Here is a 21,093-nt window from a genome sequence, read left to right as displayed (position 1 = left end):
GATTACCAGGCAGAGAACAGGTGATGTGAGCAATGATGCATAAATTACTTTATCACATTGCTTTGCAGTTCATCACATGGTTAGTATCTTCACATATATGTGCCACATAGACACACATGTGCTTTTTAATTATATATTATTTATATTAAACAAATCAATGCAGGTGGGCATATGTTTACTGGGAGATCAGCTGTGTGATTTGTTCAAGAGCACATCATAGGGAGATTGGTTCAGGAACAGATAGTTCTAAGATAGTAAGGATATTATAGAGGTATCTATAATAATGTCAGAAGTCAACTTGACATCCTCTCCAACCATTAAGATGCTGAATGTAGGACTAGCACCTAAAATGCTGCTCTCTGTAACTGCACCATGGCTGGAAGAACTGTAAGTAGCAGTAGTAGCATATGTTTCTCAGAAGTGCTTACTGAAACTTCCATACAGGAAACATCTTCCCTTGTATAAAGCTTGTAGGGCTGTTACAACAGTACGCTTTGTTGCTTTCCTGTTTTAAGACACTGTTCTCAACACAATGTTTTAAAGATATTCCCATCACGGTTTCCCACAAGATCAGGCTATAGCTCTTAATGCATTTATATTGCATGAATACCAATTGAAAAAATTGCAGCCACAGCAGTCAGCAGGGCATAGTCTTACAGATCAGACTGAGTGCTTGCTGGGTTGAACAAAAAAGGAGATTACAATAACCTTGTGCCTTTAAGACAACAAATACTAAATTAACAGCTGACACTACCAAAGCACTTTCATTTTCTTCATCTGTGTCATCTGCTGCCAGTTCATCCCTATCATGGTTTTTAATTACTTCATATTCTGCAATGGTGGCACCCAGGACATTTATCTTAAACTTGTAAATCATTGGTGCTGTTACACAATAATACCAGAAAGAGTAATTTTTAACCAAGGCTAAAAATTGTCTACTGTATGTCTTTCACATAGAAAAATAATTTAAAATCTTGACATGAAGCAGGAACACACTTTTTGAGAAGAGAAAAATGTTGCACTGTATTGATTTCATAATCATTTAAATGATCATATTCTCTCTTCTGTGTGCCTGCATCCACGCTGTCTATAAACATTAGTGGGAGTTACATGAGAATCAATGGGAAAACACAACCCTAATTTCCCAACATGCTTTTAATAGATGTCCTTTGCAATTGTTTTGGATTATCTGTGTTGGCCATAAAATATTTTAAAATGTCTATGGATTTTAAACCATAAAAATGTAGATAGGTACATATTTGCTGTTTGCAGCAGATATTTCTTAATCACTACAAAATTATGCTGCTTAAATCAATTTGATTTTAAACTTAACAAGCAACATACCAGCAGCTATGACCTTGGTTTACTTATTTGACTAGCTTTCAAATAAAGATCACCAGCAGATGTTGATACTTCAGACACTGCAAAGAGGGTAGATGAAGCAACAACTAACAGTTACAAGACAGGATATAAGTGGGTGTTAGGGAGTCACTTTAAAATGCATGTAAAGTACAAGCACTGAGATCTCAGAAACTATATCTGTATGATGGAGAGTTTGCAGTATTCCGCCCCTAATTGTGACCACCTACATAAGAGATTTTTTCAGTCCTGTAAAAAAGGAAGGACAAACGAAAGAAACACAAGACAACTGTTTTGCATATGTATTAAACTCAGCTTGACTTGCTTTATCTAGAGGCACCAGCTGGAGGTGGCAGCAGAACCATGTGAAAATGAGGCCAGAAAAGGAAGAAGTTGGTTGGACTGTGTCACATGCATGCATGAGATATCAGATGCTCCCTACAAGAGATGAAACAAACACAGGACTCCATCCACTTCGAAAGAGCAGAACATTCAGCTCACAAATCACACATTAAAGGCATCGAGACCAGAGGGAGAATTACTGCTCATTGTGTACTGTTTCAGATTGGCAACACACACAGCTATAAGCCCTGCTCAAAACCAGATTTATAGTGTTTTCGTTTTTATTTTTTTTCTTTTGTTTTTCGTCTCCATTCCAGTACAAAATAAGAATTACATAGTTTTCAAACACTGTGGCTGTTGTGCATTTCACATTGTTCTGAAATGTTATAGGAGTGACCACCACAAAACTGTTTCAGTTAATTTACTTCAATTGTATTGCTACCCCTTTTGTGTTCACTTTCTGAAAATATTCTAGCAACTGAGCTGGCTTTTAGGACCATTTGTCAAAAACAGCTACAAGTGTTGTAGAAAGCTCACAGAAAACTGCTTTTCAAATTTGTAGTGGTGAGTATTTGCACTGGATGCTTGATTCTAAATCACACTCATACAATCAACCATCATAAATACCGTATACCACAGGAACAGTGTCTAATTAAAGCAACTTGGATTTTGCATACTTGCAACAAAAGCTACAGATCAAGAATTACACCTCTACCTCTATATAACAGTGTCCTTGGGAGCCAAAATATCTTACCATGTTATAGGTGAAACCGTGTTATATTGAACTTGCTTTGATCCGCTGGAGTGGGCAGCCCCCCCCCCCGGAGCACTACTTTACCGCGTTATAACCAAATTTGTGTTATATCGGGTGGTGTTATATCGAGGTAGCAGTGTATTTGCAGACATGTTCAGGCCGATAATTTTGTATAATACATACATGTTATTTTCTCAAAAACTATAAACAATTCACACCTAGAGAGGTGAAATTCCTATAAGTAGAGTTGGCAGTATCATTTGTAATAGCACTCAGTGCTTTTAATGTAATATTTTAACACCACCTCCCCCAAGAGTGCCGACTGATTCTGTTGGTTCAAAAGTGGGCCAGTTGAACAGCAGACCTAATAGTTGTTAGTATAATATCTTCCCATTTTCTTCTCCCTACCCTCCCACTGTTTTCTTGTGCTCTGAATTTCAAGGTATGATCCTGCAAGATCTCAGCAGGCAGAAACCAGTAGGTGTTATGCTCTCTGGGTTTATGGTGCTGGGCCGTCAGCAGGTCCCCTCTCTCATTGGCATCCTGTAATCTGCCCCAAGCAAGGGGCTGGGCAAAGCTGTGCTGCCCCAGGAGCAGAGCAGGAACCAGATTGAGATTCAGAGCCACAGCTTAGAAGCTGTTTCCCCCTCCACACCAGCTGGAACGTTGTGCGGGTAGAGCCAATGTTCTGCCCACTTATGCAGGCAGATGAGTTATGGTCAGGCGTAGACAGCAAATGTGAAATATCGGGATAGGGTGGAGGGTAATAGGAATCAATATAAGAAAAAGACCCCAAAATCGGGACTGTCCCTATAAAATCGGGACATCTGGTCACCCTACTCAGGCGGCAACTACCCCCTCCCCTTCACACTCCCCTCCCATGATGCAAGTAGCAGGAAGGCTCTTTTTGCCCCCTTACTCCTCTTTGGAAAGCTTTACCGTGATTGGGATCTATTCATATGTCTGTCAGATATATCACACTAACCCCACGTTCATGTTCCACTGCAACATGGCGTATCTCCTCCGATACGTGTAACGAATGCTTGGACCGCTTGCATAACTATTTCTCTCCTGACATATGTTTGCATGATGAAATTAAGTGGGTTTTTATACATATCTACATAAAATCCACACATTTTGAAAATAAAATAATGAAGACCATCACAGAGGGTTTGTTGGAAGCACAACAGCCCAGATCCACAAGGTACTTAGTTGCTTAAATCCCAGTTTGGGGCACCACCATGATTTTCATAACTTCTGCTTGGCTGCTGCCTAACTCTGTAGTCACCTAATCACACTTGGTGCCTAAACTTTTGCTGTAAAAGTTCCCTAGGCATGTATTTTCCTGCCTGAGGGTGTGCACTCTGCTTCCTCTCTCTAGATCAGTGGTTCTCAAACTTTTGTACAGGTGACCCCTTTCACATAGCAAGCTTTGAGTGCAACCCCCCCTTATAAATTAAAAACACTTTTTAAAAATATATTTAACACCATTAAGGTGGAGGCAAAGCGGGGTTTGGGGTGGAGGCTGACAACTCATGTAATAACCTTGCAACCCCCTGAGGTATCCTGACCCCCAGTTTGAGAACCCCTGCTCTAGGTGTCTGCACTGCTATCTCCCATCTATGCCTTGTTGCAATCCATGAACCAGAGGAAGACAGGTGGAGGAGCACCATCTCACCTGAGGGGCCCTGTCTGGGAAGCTTACTCAGAGGCCACCTACCCTTCAAAATCTGGGGCGTGTCCACCTTATAACTTTTACCCCAATGGTTATAGCACTCACCTGGGATGTAGGGGATGCAAATTCAACTTCCCCTTCTGCTTGATGGGGAGAAAGGATCTGAATAGGGGTCCCCTACCCCTCAGGAGAGTGCTCTAACCACTGGGCTATGGGATACGCTGATGTGGTGCTCCAACAAACTCTCCTCTTGAAGCTGCTCCATCATTATCACTCCTCTCATCAACATCTCTCCTTGGCTAGCTTAGGCAGCTCCCCACCTAGCATGCTGGCTTTTGTGGATCATGTTTTTAGGCACCTGTCTCTTCCCATTCATTGTATAGGTGCCTAACTTGGGCTTTGTGGATTTCTTTGTTGTGATTTTCCTGGCGCCTAAAAGTTAGGCACTGGAATATCTAAGTCTCTATGGATCCAGGCCAACGTTACTAGCCAGAAGTCGTAGGTCCAGGCATCCCTCTTCTCAAACTGTTAGCAGCTGGGAGTGCCACAGAAATTATACTCCAGTCCAGGTTCCAACCTCAGTTTGCACTAGTGTAATCACCGGTTAATTCCACTAAAGTAAGTGGAGTCGCCCTGTCTTTAGGAGAGGTGAAAGGCATGACACTATATGGCAGCTAGGCAGTAGCAGCAGGGGCCTTGTGTCATATTCTACTGTGTGGCTAAAGATTTCAGTTTAAATGCCATATGTTCATGGGTTTGTGTCTTGCAAGCACCATCCTGGTGACACAGTGAACAACAACTGCTGTTCCTCTGGGTTATATTTTGAAAGACTTTTTCTCTGAGCAGGTGGAGGAACATCAAGAGGCCAGTCCTCAGACAGGTCTTAAATACAAGCAGCACTACTGACAGCATAACAAAGGCTCTGTTGCGCTACTACACAATAGAGCCAAGCGCTTAGAAACCATTTTTGGTTTCATGTAGCAGTCAGATTTTACAACCTCATCTTATTAAATGCAATAAAAGGGAGGGAGAGTTTTAATGATAAGTATCAAAATATAAAATTCAGCCACATTTAGTACTGTGAAAATGAAGCCACCTCTTGTAGTCTAGAAATGACAGCCTTGCATTAAAAAGTGGCCCCAGACATGCAAAGACTCCAGGAAAACCTAGAGTAAAGGCACCAAAAAAACCAAAGTGCAGCTGCTCTTTTTACTGTTTAAATCATTATATATTAGCAACAAATCTTCTTGTTGGCCAACACTCAAAAATGGCATACGGCCAATAAAAGGTTCAGTGGAGTTTTCCATCTGTCGCTAAAATCAGCCATGGCTCCAGCTCATGCAGTCAGTTCACTGCCATAATTGTTTGTGTTCTGGATTTCTATCATTCACTCTAACATAATCATTTGACCATACAATCTGCTAAGTATACGGGCTGTGCAAAAGTACTACATAATAGCATTTGTAAAAAACGTGGGGAGAGTTTATAATACATAGAGCAAGACAGCGTTATCAGCTAACAGTAGATGGAGCAAAGGAACAGAATGAATGGACTCTTGCCACATTAGATTATGCAAATGAAGGCATCCTAAAGAGTCCTTTAGAGATGTAACAAACACACAGTAAGAAAAAACTTTGCACTGTGCTTTTGTTAAAATCAAAGTTAAATATATAACAGCTGGCAAAAGGCAATGTGGGTCTGCAGAGATTTCTTTTACCCATTTATTTATTACAGATAATGGGTAGAGATTTATTTTTTGGCTTTACTGTTTCACCGCCTTCAAAAGTAGGCAGATAACTGTTTGAAAGATTGTTTGATTCCACTTGGTAACGTTTGGTAATTTATTTTATTTAACTTCTTAACACAGCAGTTCTCAATAGTTATCAGACAACTAAAGCAACAGAGAACTAAGGAGATGGATTCTTTTCCCCTTTACCCACACTAATGTGCAAACACACATGTGTCATAAAGGGCAATGCTATGCTAGATTTGGATGTGGATTTTAAAGACACCATAATTCAAGGTGTTGAGAGTCAAGTCTGGATTCATATCATTAATAAGATAAGGATCATTTGTAAAATTTAGATGCAGATTAGGATTCAGATTTCAAACAGCCCAGAATTATAAGGTGTTTGGGCCCAGGGCTAGGTAGGGGAATGGGCACATTTTTGTTTTCTCAACCGGCAGGAACAGGAGATGCCTTTTTTAAATACAGTGCTTTATTTAAAAAACAAATAAATAAAAAGATTTTTAAACCATGCTGGCACAGAAAGCAGAAGGGAAATTCTGTGTTGTGTGAGACCATGATGTTACCATTTCTCTTCCTAGATTCTGACTGCTCTGCACCTGTCATAAGTGCACTGCCAGAGGCTGAGGCTTAGAGGTGCTGAGCCAGACTCATGGCTGGTTCCTAATATTTAGAATTTGTGAGAGTAAGCAAGAGTGGGAAAGGAATGGAGAGTTGACAAAAGCATTTTCTCAACCTTCACCAAATCCTTTGTGAATTGGTCCAAAGCTGGCACAAATTGACATCAATGAGCTGATTTGCATAGAAATTGGCTCATGACTCCAACAGATGACAACAGTTTACAAGAACAGATTTCTACTAAAAATGGGTCCTGTGCATAGTCTCCTTTTGCTCACTAACAGGGAAAGGGTGGGGGGGAACCTTAGCATATTTTTAAACTTAAGATCCTGTCTGAATTTCAAACTCTAAAAGCAGGCACTCAATTAAAAAGATAGAATGTTCACTACCTCAGTGACAGAATTAGACTGAAAACTTTTCCAGGCAGGGACCTCATTCTCACACCTGCCCAAAGTTCCCAGCAGGCTCCTGTGATGTGCAAATAATCATCTATTTATCCCCAAAGGAAGAATGTAGAGCCCATGGAATGAACAGCCTTAATTTTCAAAGTATCAAAATTAAAGTGTTCAGACATCCATTTAAGGTTCAGTTTTTTTAAGAGTATCTAGAGATTTGAAAGAACTTTTACGAATCAGCAGGCCTGCTCTGTGCAGAAAGATCAATCATATGTAAGCAGGACCTTGTTTCTGTTATTCATAGTTGGCTGTGGTACACACTGCTTCATGTGGTAGTATATTAGAGACTGGTTTCCATTTTGCCTACAAAAGGATTTCCAAAGGCATAAATGCCAAGCATCTCAATAGGAATGAAAGCCACTCTGCACCTCCCAATACTCTGCACCTCCCAATACTCATTTAACAACATGGCTATGCAGACCCATACTTGTGACTAGTCCCATGTTGGATTTGGGACTGCCCCAAGTCCTCCTGCTGCTAGTGCACACAGGAGTTTGACACAAGCAAAGGGCCATGCAATGAGCCAGATTTTTTCCTGCACTGCAACCAGTGGCAAGGCAGCTTCCACCTCTCCTATTCAGAGCTGATGCGGCCCCTGGCACAGGTTAGAGGAATCCAGAGGGCTACCCTAAGTTGCACCCCTGCTGTAATAAAACATTATGAACCACTTCAGGAGAACAGAATTGGCCATCCACGCCAGCCTGCTTCCCACCCCAAGTCACCCTACCCCAGAACAGCCCCTGTCCCAGGGCTCCTGTGGAGATAGCTCATAGCAGCCGGATCCTGCTCTACACCAGGCCAAGGGCTCCCTGTACAGGGTGGTATTCTTTAGCCTAGTTGACACAAAGGGACCACAGACCACAGTTGGGCTCAGCGTCAGCTTCCTGCCATAAGGGCATATACTGAGGGAAGAAGTGGGGGAGAGACTGAGCTTCCTTTCTTGCTTTTTAAACCCTGGAGCTCAATGTTCTCGGGCAGCGAGAGAGGGTGGGAAGAGCATGCAGCCAGCCAGCCTGGTCAGCACCAAGCAGCAATGAAGGCCTCCACTCCCCCTATGACGCTATCAGTGGCAAACACTTCAAATCAGTTATAGGAACACATGGGTGGAGACAAAGGGCAGACACAAGAATGGGGCAAATAGGGCAGACAAGGGAAACATAGGATGATGTGGGGAAGCAAGGGAGGGAGGCAGAAGAGGGAGCCACTGAGGCAGGAGAAGATAAGAGGAGCCAGGGAGGTAAAAGGGAGAGCAGCATAGCTAGGGGCAAGCAGGAGAGAGCTGTTAGGATGAGGAAACAGGAGGAGAAAAGTGGAGCATGTTTTTTCATACTAGCTGGGAGCCTGGGGCCGTTGGAGGCTTTATGTACACCCAGCTGACTTTTAGGGTTTAATACCCTTTTCCCCTGTTGCCCTTCTAGCAAGAAAATATTCTCAATCCCACCAGAATGTGCACAGAACGGTCCAGCAGCTGGAGACTTGGCTGCCATCAGATCCCCTGCTTATCAGGAGAACTGCCTCTGGCAAACATTTTCACATGCTGGCACCCGTGCAGGCCCTCTTAGTGTGCACTGATGGTTTTTATTAGTGTGAAGTTCACTGATAACCAGGGAGCATAGCTCCCAACCTGCCAGGGAATAAAGGTGCAGTCAATAGCCTTTAAATTAGAAAGATACTGAATTTTCTGAAAAAAGAATTGAAAAAGTTTTAAGTTATGTTGGCTTCAGCTTCAAATTTGTACCCACCTGCCACTGAGCTGGATATCTCCCCAGCTCCAACACATGCATTGACATGCCCAGTCTCTTGCAAGGAGGTTTATTTTCTTAAGAGAGGTTAGCAAACAGAGAAACACAGTCCTTTTAACTAATTCCTTAGCCTCCAGCTTCAGGGCCACCCAGTCCAGGGGTCTCTGCCACTCCTGTTCCTGGCAGCTTCTCAGTTCCAGTCAGCTCTGCTCCCTTCCTGGAGCTGCAGCCCCAGGGCTGCTTCTCTGAGCCCCTTACTCCACAGATCCACCACAGGAACTAGCTCCAGTCGAGTGTGGTTTTTCCATCCCAGGGTACAGCTGGTCTCACTCAATCTCTCCCAGCTGCCCACTAGCATCCCTTTATAGGCCCAGCTGTAGTCCAACCCTCTTTAATTGGCTGGACTAAGCTTCCCTGCTCTGCTCCAGGGGAGCTGGGCTGGCTTAGTTTATCCACAGTGACAAGCTATCCTGTAACACCAGCCTATCACCTCAGCCCCACTGTAATCATGATCACCCAAAACAGACATACTGTTACATGCTCTTATGTGAGGTACATGGTGTAATCACTGACACAAGGTGTAGATAGATCTAGCAATGCATTCATGAAAGGCCTGATAAAACATGAAATGTTGCTCTAGGAAATTCAAGTGGTATGTTCTAGCACAGTGGTTCTCAACCAGGGGTGCACATACCCCCGGAGGTACACAGAGGTCTTGCAGGGGGTACATCAACTTATCTAGATATTTGCCTAGTTTTACAACAGGCTACATAAAAAGCACTAGTGAAGTCAGTACAACCTAAAATGTCATATATAGACAATGACTTGTTTATACTGCTCTATATACTATACACTGAAACGTAAGTACACTATTTATATTGCAATTGATTTATTTTGTAATTATATGGTAAAAATGAGAAAGTCAGCAATTTTTCAGTAATAGTGACACTTTCGTATTTTTATGTCTGATTTTGTAAGCAAGTAGTTTTTAAGTGAGGTGAAACTTGTGGGCACGCAAGACAAATCAGACTCCTGAAAGGGGTTCGGTAGTCTGAAAAGATTAAGAGCGACTGTTCTAGCATAAGTCTACCTATCCTCCAATGACATTAGTTGCTTTAACATATACTTTTATAACCCCAATTTCACAAAGAATCATTTCAATGTTAACATTTAGAAGTAATAAACAGCAAGAAATGACTACCAGTTTGCGGGAGCTACAGGGAAATTTGAGCCTCAGATAAGGAATGGATCAAATGATACGATATATTAGAGGGAAGAGGAAAGGGCTTGCAGCAAACTAACAAAGCTCCACAGGGTTTACAAACATTATATATGCTCATGACATTTGCACTACCCAGTTTGTACAGTAATGGTTTATCATTGTTTCCTTGTTAAAAGCCAAGAACTGACTTTGGAAGACATACGTAGGCCCTTCATTCTCACGGTGCCTCATCGTTTCCAGAGGAAAAGCAGGCAGCTGCACTTGTGTTTATCCTGGGCATTATTTTGGATTTTATTTATACCAGCTCCTGTCCATGGTGCAAACTGGGTGAAGTCATTTGTCAGGAAGGGTATTTTGTCAAGTTCCAACCTATTTTCATAAATCCCAAATGAAAAGAAATCCAGTCAAAAGGCATTTTTTGGCACACAGCCAGTTCGCTATAGTTTGCCAGAGGGTTCATCTCTTCAATTTGGCTTAAAACAATGGGCAAGGAATTGCAATGTCTATTTCTAGTCTAATCTTAGGTAGCTGCATAGCCCTCATTGCTCACTATCTTTAATGTAGTTACCCTCACAACACCCTGGCCTCACAGAGAAGTACTATTCATCCCATTGTACAGATGGGGACCTGAGGCACAGAGAGACTTAGGCCCATGTTTTTAAAGGTATTTCTGCGTTGCTGTGCTCAGTGTGCAGTGCCTAGCCAATTTAGGAGTCAAAAAGGACATAGGAGTCAAAATCCTGTTGATGGGATTTTGGCTAAGTGCCTAGGTCTCTTCCAAAACTGTGAGTTAGGTTCCTAAAACAGGCACTGCAACACTCAGTGCAGCACGACATACATACCTTTAAAAACATGGGCCTAAGTGATTTATCCAAGATTACACAGAAAGTCTGCGGTAGAGCTAGGTACTGAACTTGAGTCTCCCAATGTCCATGCTAGCACCCTAAGGCCGTGTCTACACTCAGGAGACTGTAGCAGCACAGTCATAGCACAGTATAAATCCTGTGCTGCAGATGCAGTCTATGGTGACAGGAGGAGGAGTTTTTCCATTGCTGTAGGAACACCAAGCAGTGGCGGATTAGCCACTGGGCCACCAGGGCCGTGCCCAGAGGCCCTGGCCAATTTGGGGGCTCTGGAAAAATGGGCACCCCCACACCCTGACCTGCTCCACCCGGCACGCCTGCCAGGGAGTGGGGTCAGGGCACAGGGGCTTGCCCCATTCTGCCCGGTGTTCCTGCCTCTCCCCACCCCTTTTGCTTGCAGTTCCCCCCAACCCCACCATGCTCCTGCTGGCAGCGGGGAGGGGGAGACTGCAGGCAGAAGGGGTGGGGAGGGGCCCCCACTTGCTCTGGCCCACGGCCCCACAAAACCCTAATCTGCCCCTGTTGCCAAGTGACGGTAGCTAGGCTGACAGAAGCATTCTTCTGTCAACCTTGTTGCACCTACACCAGGGGTCAGGTCAGTATAGCTACGGATTCTTCACACCCTTGAGCATTCTAGCTATGTCAACCTACATTTTAAGTGTGGACCAGGCCTAGCTGATCTCATGTAAAATAAGTAAGTTTCCAAAGACATAACTGGGAGCTGAGCATTTTACTGCCATGTGTGCCTTTGAAACATTTCCCCGCCCCCAATATTTCTTTTGTTTCAATTTTTAATCACAAAATGAAAGTTCATTGTGGATAGTTTGAGTTCACTTTACACAAACCTTCTCTCTTATATCCCAAGGAAAGGGACGCTTACACCTCTTCAAATAATTTAAATCTAGAGATTATATTATCAATAAGACTAACAATCAATTAAGATACTTGCACTTAAGAAATTATCTTCAGCAATGTTCACTTCACACATAATCACAAACCAAGTTTGCTTTTGTCCCAGACACCACTGAAAGAAAAATGTGGTTTAATTAGGCTGCAAATGTATTCAGTAGCACATCTGGGAACTATCCCAAAAGAACTCGTCCAGTGCACATCAGCTTTCCTTGGTAATCCATTTCACCATTCCAGCTGCTAACCCAGTACTTTCAATGTGAACCCCACAGCCCTCCCCTTATACAAGAGTTAAGGGGGTGGGGAAGAAGGGGTTGTCTCCTTACCCCCACCCACCTCACTGTACCAGACATTAGGATCCTCACACCATTCCCCACCTCCATTATGAGCTGTCCTCTCCTAATCCAAGGTCAGGGAACTGGACCACTATGGAACCATCACCTGAACTGGGCACCTGCCAAGCTGTGACAAAAACCTAATCTACCCACCAGGTCCCTGGGCTGCTGAGAGGAAGGTGAAAAAACCCACAATGCCCAGGCCAGTCTGGCAGAGGGAAAAATTCCTTCTCAGCCTCAAAAAGGAAACCAACATGATGACCCCAGCAAGGCCCCATGTCCCCCTCACTCTAATGCCAACGGGGAGGTGGAGGGTGGGGCAGGGTTGTCTTCCAGTCGCAGAATGGTGCCTGCAGGTGCCACAGAGCCCCCTTCTCCCCTCCTCAAATCCAAGAGGAGGCCCACCAGGAGAGGAGCAAAGGGTGCAAACCTTAGACGGGCCATAGGTTTTTCTTCCGCTTCTGGCCAGAGAAAGCCTCCCCACTTCTGAGACCGTGAGGGGGAAATTTCCATGAGCTTGTCCCAATGCACACAGTGAACATAACAATTAAGATCAGCATTATTGATAGAGACTAGAACTATTGCACTGAAAGCTCAAGGCATGTAGAAATGCAAGGGCGCTTTTCCAGATTGAGGCAGAGTGACAAAACCCAAAGTACACAGATGGTATTGCTGCAATGCACCGTATTTTATCAATCGATTTCTAAAACAGAAAGACTCCCCAAACCAACAGAACCTATTACACTGTACACTTTGTTTCACTGGATAACATCAGCACGTACTGGGTACTTGGTAACCTATTAGAGGGATAAAACTATCAGTGAGTTTTCTCCAGAGATCCCTGTCAATAATTATTGTTATTCTAATGCTAATTCATAATTGTATGAAAACATGAAGAGATTAAAACATTGGCGAACAAACAACTGGTGTTATTTACATATAGATGTTTTTGTACTATGAGTTTAGATGATTTTATCTCGAACTATCACAACACACATTGCAGATTATAAGCAATGGTTATTCTGCACTTTATCTATCTGGAATAGAAGTCTCAGTGCACTTGCAAAGTCAAGGTCAATTGAAAGTTACAGACAAACTTGGCTACCTTGTACTGGGCTAACCTTCAGATAGAAAAATTCATACCAATAAACCTAGCAAGCTCATAACAGATGCAGTGGCTCCCAGCTGGTGCTACCACAGGCTTCTCACATCAGTGATGACACTAGAGTAATACAAGGAAATGCTGCCTGATTGTGGATAAAGTCAGAGCACAGACAGGACATGATCTTCAAGATGGAAGGGGAAAAAAAAAGAAGAGAAAGTAAAGAAGAGAGAGTGGGGAGGACTGCAGAAGAGAGAAAAAAATTAAAGGAGCAGGCTTGATCATCTTGTGGTTAAAGCACTGGGCTGGGACTCATGCAATCTAGGTTCCATTCCTGACTCTGTCACAGACTCTCTTTGGACCAGACACGATCTCACTGTGATTTCAGCGTGCCATATGTAAAACAAAACTCCTACACCTCATATAGTTGCTCAGGTGCGGTACTGATGGATTGATGTCATCATGCTTATTATTCACTAACTCATAAACTGGTAATATGAAATGGGTCTTCCACTGAACTAGCCAAGTTCCACTACTCAGAACTCATGGCACGTTCTATGAAAACAGTTGAATGAGATCCATCTATACCTCCTGACATCCATGGATCCTAATGTTATTGAGAAAGGATAAGTAGGAAGTCACAATTTACCTTCTCTATTTCATTCCATTTCCCCACTACTAACATCTCTATCAAATCCTCTTTTATACTACAAACTTCAGCAGGCATAGTTATGTCAGTCAGAGATGCGATGAGGTGAGATCCCTGACTGCAAAAAGCACAGTTTTGCTGGTATAGCTTGTTTCATTCGGGGTGGGCAGACAGAGAAGGTATAAGCTATCCTGGCGAAAAACACAGTTAGGAGCACTTTGCAGTACAGTATGCCAGTTACAGCTTTACTGGTAAAGCACTACTAGTGAACACCTGGCCCTAAACTGTCCCAGTCTTTTCAATCTCTCCTACAGAAATCATGCCACGTGTTATGCTAGAAGGTATTAATGGCTACCATCTAGCAGGTCCTAGATCTACAGAGAACCAGAGACCTTCTAAGGTTGATGGGTGTGTTAACAACCCCTTTTTCAGGCTAAATGAAAGGAGTCCCTTTAGGGAGTGAAATAACTGGAGACAATAGAAGCTACTGTTCAAGATATGGGCCTCATGGCAAAGCCTGAGCAGGGCCAAAGCATGTGCGTTGAAAAGTTTCCCTGGGATTGGATGCAAATGCAGGACCTAGGTGATTGTTTGGCAAACTGTGTGTATTGGAGGAAAAGTCCAGAAAGCCAGCAGATAGTGAGAAGAGCCATCTTGAGCACAGCCCTGAGAAATGGTTGCCAACCCTCCAGGATCGCCCTGGAGTCTCCAGGAATTAAAGATTAATCTTTAATTTAAGAGTATGTCAAGTGATGAAACCTCCCGGAATACATGCAACCAAAACTGGCAACCCCACCCTGAGAGAGATCAGAGAGTCAGAGCTCCTTGAGTCACAGGACCGGCTGGAAAGTCAGGCTTAGAAATTGTCAGCAAGGAAAAGGCCTGGTGTTTGTTTCTACTGCATTGAGAGAAACAGAACTTTATGCATATTATTTGTAAAATAAACAGGAGATAGATAGAAAGAAAAGGATTACCAGAACTGAACACAGAATTCCAGGAGAGGGCATACCATTGACTTATGTAATGGTGTTATAATAGTCTCACTATTTTCTGCTCCATTCCTTTATACATCCTAAGATTTTGTTTGCTTTTTTGACCACCACACATGCACATGCCTGATTTGGACATTCACGTGCCTGTCCAGAATACTTGGGGAAACTATAGTATTTAGCGTCAGAACAGCAAGAAGGGGTTAGAATCACACAGGCTTGATACCCTTCCTTCAGCTCCATAGCTTTCCCTCTTGTTGTCTGGCACTTCATTTTGTATAGTTTTCTCTGCCAGAGCCTTTCAGAGCTATTTGTTTCAGAAAAATATTCAACCACTGTGCATTCTGGGGAGAAATCCAGTAATGCCAACCCCAGAAGTTCTCAAATTATGAATCAGGCCCTCCAAAATCATAAGATTGGCTTAAAAACATGAGGTTTTTTTTTTTTAATAATTAATTTTGCATCTTTGTATTTGCCTCTTGGTGCTGGAGCCTTTAGGGTTCATGTTCTCAAACTTTTCTCCACAACCTCATTCTTTTGCTTGCAAAAACAACTGTGAAATTGTAAACTGAAAGAGAAACATTTATGATTATCAGAGCCTGCAGCCCTCAAGCAGCACTTCGTTTGGACAGAGAAAACTTGCTGTGATGGAGCAGCAGCCTGGTCAGATGCTATTAACCACTAGGCAAGCCCACAGTCTATGCTAGTGAACTAACAAGTCTAGAGGATTTTCCTAGGCAAGTTTTCATAAGTACTTGATAAAGAACAGTTACTCACCTTCTTGTAACTGGTGTTTTTCGAGATGTGTCGCTCACATCCATATCCATTAGGTGTGTGTGCGCCGCATGCACAGTCGTTGGAAAGTTTTTCCCCTAGCAGCACCCGTCAGGTTGGCTGTGGAGTCCCCTGGAGTGGCACCTCCCTAGGTGTCTATATATGATCCTGCCAACCCAGCGCCTCCTCAGTTCCTTCTTGCCGGCTACTCCAACCAAGGGGAAGCTGGGTGGGTTTGGAATGGATATGAGCAACACATCTCAAAGAACAGTTATGAGAAGGTGAGTAACCGTTCTTTCTTCTTTGAGTGATTGCTCATATTGATTCCAATTAGGTGACTCCCAAGCCTTACCTAGGCGGTAGAGTCGGAGTTATGGAAGTGCTGACTGAAGCACTGCTCTGCCAAAAGCTGCATCATCTCTAGCATGCTGAAGAATGGGGTAATGAGAGGTGAATGTATGTATATATGTCACTGCCCTGCAGATTTCTTGGATCGGGACTTGGGCCAGGAATGCCACCGATGAGGCCTGTCCCCTTGTGGAGTGTGCTGTAAGTGTCGGAGCTGGGATCTCATCTGACCAACTCGTAGCATGTGCGGATGCAGGACATGATCCAGGAAGATATTCTTTGTGATGATACCAGGAGTCCTTTCATCCGGTCTGCCACTGCTACAAATAGCTGGTTCAACTTTCTAAATGGCTTAGTATGTTCGATATAGAAGGCTAGCGCCTGCCGAACATCCAGAGAGTGCAGCCTCTGCTCGCGGTTACTGGCATGAGGCTTAGGATAGAAAACAGGCAGGAATATGTCTTGACTCATATGAAAATGTGACACAACCTTAGGAAGAAAGGCCGAGTGAGGCCTAAATTGCACCTTATCCTTGTGAAAGACCATGTAAGGTGGGTCAGAAGTGATGACCTTTAACTCAGACACCCTCCTTGCTGAGGTAATGGCGGCCAGAAAAGCTACCTTGCACGATAGATAGAGAAGGGAACAAGTTGCTAGCGGTTCAAATGGTGGCCCTATTAGTTTGGAGAGGACCAAGTTAAGGTCCCACGTAGGAACTGGCTGTCTAATCTGTGGATGTAGCTGTAGGCCCTTGAAAAAACATCCCACCATGGGATTGGCAAATACAGAGCATCCAGATACACTTGGGTGGAAGTCCGAGAGAGCAGCGAGGTATACCTTGATGGATGATACTGCCAGGCATTGTTGTTTTAGGTGTAGGAGGTACTCTAGGATGAGTGGTATAGGCACTTGGAATGGAGGTGTGTGACGCTGGGCACACTAGCAAGTGAACCTTTTCCACTTAGCTAGATAAGTGGCCCTGGTGGATGATTTCCTGCTGCCAAGTAGGACTTCCCTTACAGGTTCCGAGCACAAAAGTTCCATGAGGTTTAACCATGAAGCTTCCAAATCATGAACTGGAGGGACTTGAGGTCTGGGTGGAGCAGGCAACCGTGGTCTTGAGTGATCAGGTCTGCCTTGCTGTAGTGGTCGGGAATCGCCCGAGGCCTTGAATGATGTTTGACATGGTTTGGAATCGTGTGTCCGTCAAAAACGCTCTTGCCTGCACCGAGTCCAGCACTGCTCCTATGAACTCTATTTTCTGGGTTGGAGACAAGATTGACTTGTTCACATTGAGGAGGAGGCCCAGTCTCTCAAAAGCGAATCAGAAGAACCAGACCTGAGACTCCACCTGCTCCCTGGTGTGACCCCCGGAGCAGCCAGTCATCAAGGTAAGGGTATACCTGCACCTGTCTCATGCAGAGAAAGGCTGCTACGACTGACATGCACTTGGTGAACACTTGGGGGCCGCTGAGAGACCAAATGGGAGAATAGTGTTTGTGGTTGACCACAAACCTTAGCCTTTCAGCCTGTGCACAGGCGATTTCTATGTGAAAGTACACGTCTAATGTCGAGGGCAGCATTCCAGTTTCCCAGATCCAGGGAAGGGATAATCGTGCTCAGGGAACTTCAGCTTCACCATGAATTCATTGAGTCCTCACAGGTCTAGAATGGGTCGGAGACCCCCCTTTGCCTTGAGGATTAGGAAATAGCGGGAGTAGAATCCCTTGCCCCTTAGCTACTGAGGAATCTCCTCCACTGCTCCTATGGCGAGGAGCGCCTGCACCTCCTGGATAAGGAGCTGCTTGTGAAAGGGGTCCCTGAAAAGGGATAGGGAAGAGGGGTGGGAGGGAAGGGAGGACCAGAATTGGAGAGAATATCCCACTCCTACTGTGCGAAGAACCCAGCGGTCCCATGTTTTTTGGGACCAAGCACGGTAGAAGTGGGATAGACGGTTCAGAAAACACGGGGAAGGATCCGGTGCTAAGACTGGTGCTCCGTCCTGGGGCGCACCTTCAAAATGACTGCTTTGAGCCCAACAAAGGTTTAGTCGGGCCCTGGCCCTGTCCAGGTGGGAGGGTTTGCACCTACCATTTCTGCCCGTGCGTCTGTAGGGATCCTGCCTGGGCTGAGGATATGACCGTTGTTGCTGTGGTTGGGGCTTAAAGGGCTCTCTTTGGGTTGCCAGGGTGTGCATACCCAAGGATTTCAGTGTAGCCCTGGAATCTACTGATAGGCAATCCTGAGTTGTAAGCCCCATTGTAAACTTTGTGTCCGAATAAATCCAGGTGCTTGGCATCCTTGGACTTAGGTGCTGGGGCTTGCTGTCCCTGCCTCTCCTTCTCATTCACTGTAGCCACCACTAGGGAACAGGGCTGCGGGTGTGTGAAGAGTTATTTGTACTTCTTTGAGGGGACGAAATATTTCTTCTCCACCCCCTTGGCAGCGGGAGAGATGGAGGCCGGGGTCTGAGAAATGGTCTTTGCATTGGCCTGGATAGTTTTGATGAGTGGTAGAGCCACCCTACATGGTCCCTTCGGTGCCAGAATATCCACCATAGGGTCCTTCGACTCTATCACCTCCTCAGCCTGCAGGTTCGTATTTCGTGCCACCCCACGTAGGAGTTCCTGGTGGGCATGGCTATCTATTGGGGAGGCCCGGAGGTGCCCACCACAGCCTCGTCCAGGGAGGAAGACGAGAAGGCTAGAGGAGAAACTGGGTCCTCCTGACCTTCCTGGTCCTCTGGTACCTCCTGTCCTGCCTCTAATCCAGGGTCAGCAACCCCAGGGTCATGCTCAGGAACAGGGGTGGGTTCTGGAGGAGGTGGTAGGACTTGTAACTTCTCCGCACCCTTTGGGGTGGGACGACTGGCCGCTCCATCCGGGACCCTCGTCTCGGATGCCACCAAACAGGAATCCTTGGACTTGGTGCCCTTGGCCTGGTGGTACACCCAAGGGGTTCAAAATGGCCACCGCGCTGGCCCTTGCCACTGTGCGGGCCATAGTGCCACACCCAGGTCTGGTCTGCTCTGTGTCAACTTGTATCGGACCCCCCCCCCCCCCGAATATTTAGACCCCGTCTCTGAGCCCGAAGACAGCGACCTAGACCATGAGAGCCTGGGCAGTGCCGAGCATTGTTGGGCCGGGGAGCAATGTTGCGAGGTTGGAGAGCGGTGCCACGAGCAGGGTCTGCATGATGACATGGAATGGTGCCAACACGGACTGTGCCAGGACCAGGACCTGCTGCGCGACGGTGATTGACACTGCCAATGGAAGTGCTGGCGGGACCTGGAGCAGTGCCGCAAGTCAGACCGGTGCCACAAGTACGACTGGTGCTGTGAGTGTGATCGGCACCGGGACTCCGAGCAGCACTGGGACTCCGAGTAGTATCCTGCCTCTGGTGGTAGTGCCGAGGGGCGGAGCATTGCCGGTTTTCCGCGGGACGGTGTCGAACGCTGTGGCATTGGAGGCTTGGCACGAAGGGCCAGGAACCGCGGTGCCATCATATCTATGAGGTCTCTCGGAGCCTCACACGTGTCTGGAATGGAAGGCAGCTGTACCTCCTCCACCACCTGACATGGTGAGTCCAATTGCACCAGACTCAACGGCCCTCCTTGCGGGACCAAAGTCAATGGTGCTGGCTCCAAAGTTTCCGGCACTGGGGGCTCCTCCCTGGGACACGTCCCACTGGCCAGTTCAAAGGGGGTGGGACCCGAAGTCGAGGTTTCCAGTACCTTGTTTCCAGTGCCACTTCTACCCCCAGAGAATGGTAACGGTGCCGAGTCGTCTCCGGCTGTTTCTGCACCGGACAGCGGCAGTGCCACGGGTCTCGTCCAGAGTCCTTCTGCGATGCTGCCTCTGTTACGGCTGCCAGGGCACTACGCACCGATGCACTCGGTCCCGGGTCCTGCTGTGCCGATGCTGGCTGCGGTCTAAGTGCTGCCTCCATAAGGAGCTGCTTCAGTCTAAAGTCCCACTCCTTTTTCATTCTTGGGCGAAGCCCTTTGCAAATCCTGCACTTATCCACCTGATGCGTTTCCCCCAGACACTTTAAGCAAGCGTCATGGCAGTCGCCCGTTGGCATAGGCTTGTCACAAAACTTGCAGGGTTTGAACCCCTAGGACTTTGGCATGCCCTGAGTCCCCAGGAAGAGCACAATCAGCTTGGAGGGGAACCCCCAACTCCCAACAGCGAACTATTAACACTACACTAACTAATAACTAACTAAACTTACTATGGAAGACAAACACTAACGTAAATAGAAGCTAGGGAAACGTGGAGAGCTGTGCTGAGCAAGACGCCACAATTCCAACGACCATCACTGGCGGCAAGAAGGAACTGAGGAGGCACCGGGTCGGCAGGGTCATATATAGAGCACTCTGGAGTCGCCATTCCAGGGGGCTCCACAGCCAACCCGACGGGTGCTGCTAGGGGAAAAACTTTCCGACGACTGTGCATGCGGCGCACACGCACCTAATTGGAATCAATATGAGCAATCACTCTAAGAAGAATTGCTGTTCTGTTCCAGTTAGAACACACATTTCAATCAGAGCTGCAAATGTCATTTCAACCAAGAAAAGACAGATACCATAAAAAAATGAATTGAAAAGATCCTCTTTAAACACACTGGATACTAGAAAGCTGTATTACAGTATTCATTTAGTAATGGGTGGGCAATCAGTTTACCTTTATGGAAGAGATCCAGGGGATGGTGCTAGAGACCTTTTATAGGAAGACCCCCTTTATTGACCTACATACATTAGATCATTTAAACAGTGACTAGAAAGAGTTCCAGTTCCAGAAAGTCCTCCTCTGTTTGTCTCTAGTAAAAGTGCACCCATAGTGAAAAACAGGAATCAGAAAAATATGGATTTAAGTTTCCTTATAGATAAATCTGTCTGGGCCAAGATGAAGAGAGAAAACCAGGGGGTGGAGATAGAAATCATGTCAGAGAAACAGGAGAAACTGTGTAAAGCTTTTGCCAAAATTTTCAAAAGTAGCTAGTAATTTTGGGTTCCCAACTTGACACACCTTAGAGTGGCTGATTTTCAGAAGGCACTGCGCACCCATCCTTTAAAATGTCTCAGGTTAAGCACCCAAACTCACAAGCCACTTTTGAAATCTTGGCCCTTATACTATTCTGGGAGAGAACAATCACACTGTTTATAATATTGAGACAAAGAGGTGCTGGAGATTGATATACCTATTATG

The 21,093-nt window shown here is 45.3% G+C and overlaps 1 long non-coding RNA gene across 3 annotated transcripts in view; it reads right to left on the bottom strand.

Annotated features, from left to right (window-relative positions):
• Positions 1 to 21,093, bottom strand: part of LOC123344201 — a 221,491-nt gene that overhangs the window by 199,674 nt on the left and 724 nt on the right. The gene's annotated exons all lie outside the window — the stretch shown is intronic.

The sequence above is a fragment of the Mauremys mutica genome, chromosome 11 (assembly GCF_020497125.1).
Source record: "Mauremys mutica isolate MM-2020 ecotype Southern chromosome 11, ASM2049712v1, whole genome shotgun sequence".
In the NCBI taxonomy this organism is placed as follows: domain Eukaryota; kingdom Metazoa; phylum Chordata; order Testudines; family Geoemydidae; genus Mauremys; species Mauremys mutica.
This window is presented reverse-complemented; position numbering and strand designations above follow the sequence as displayed.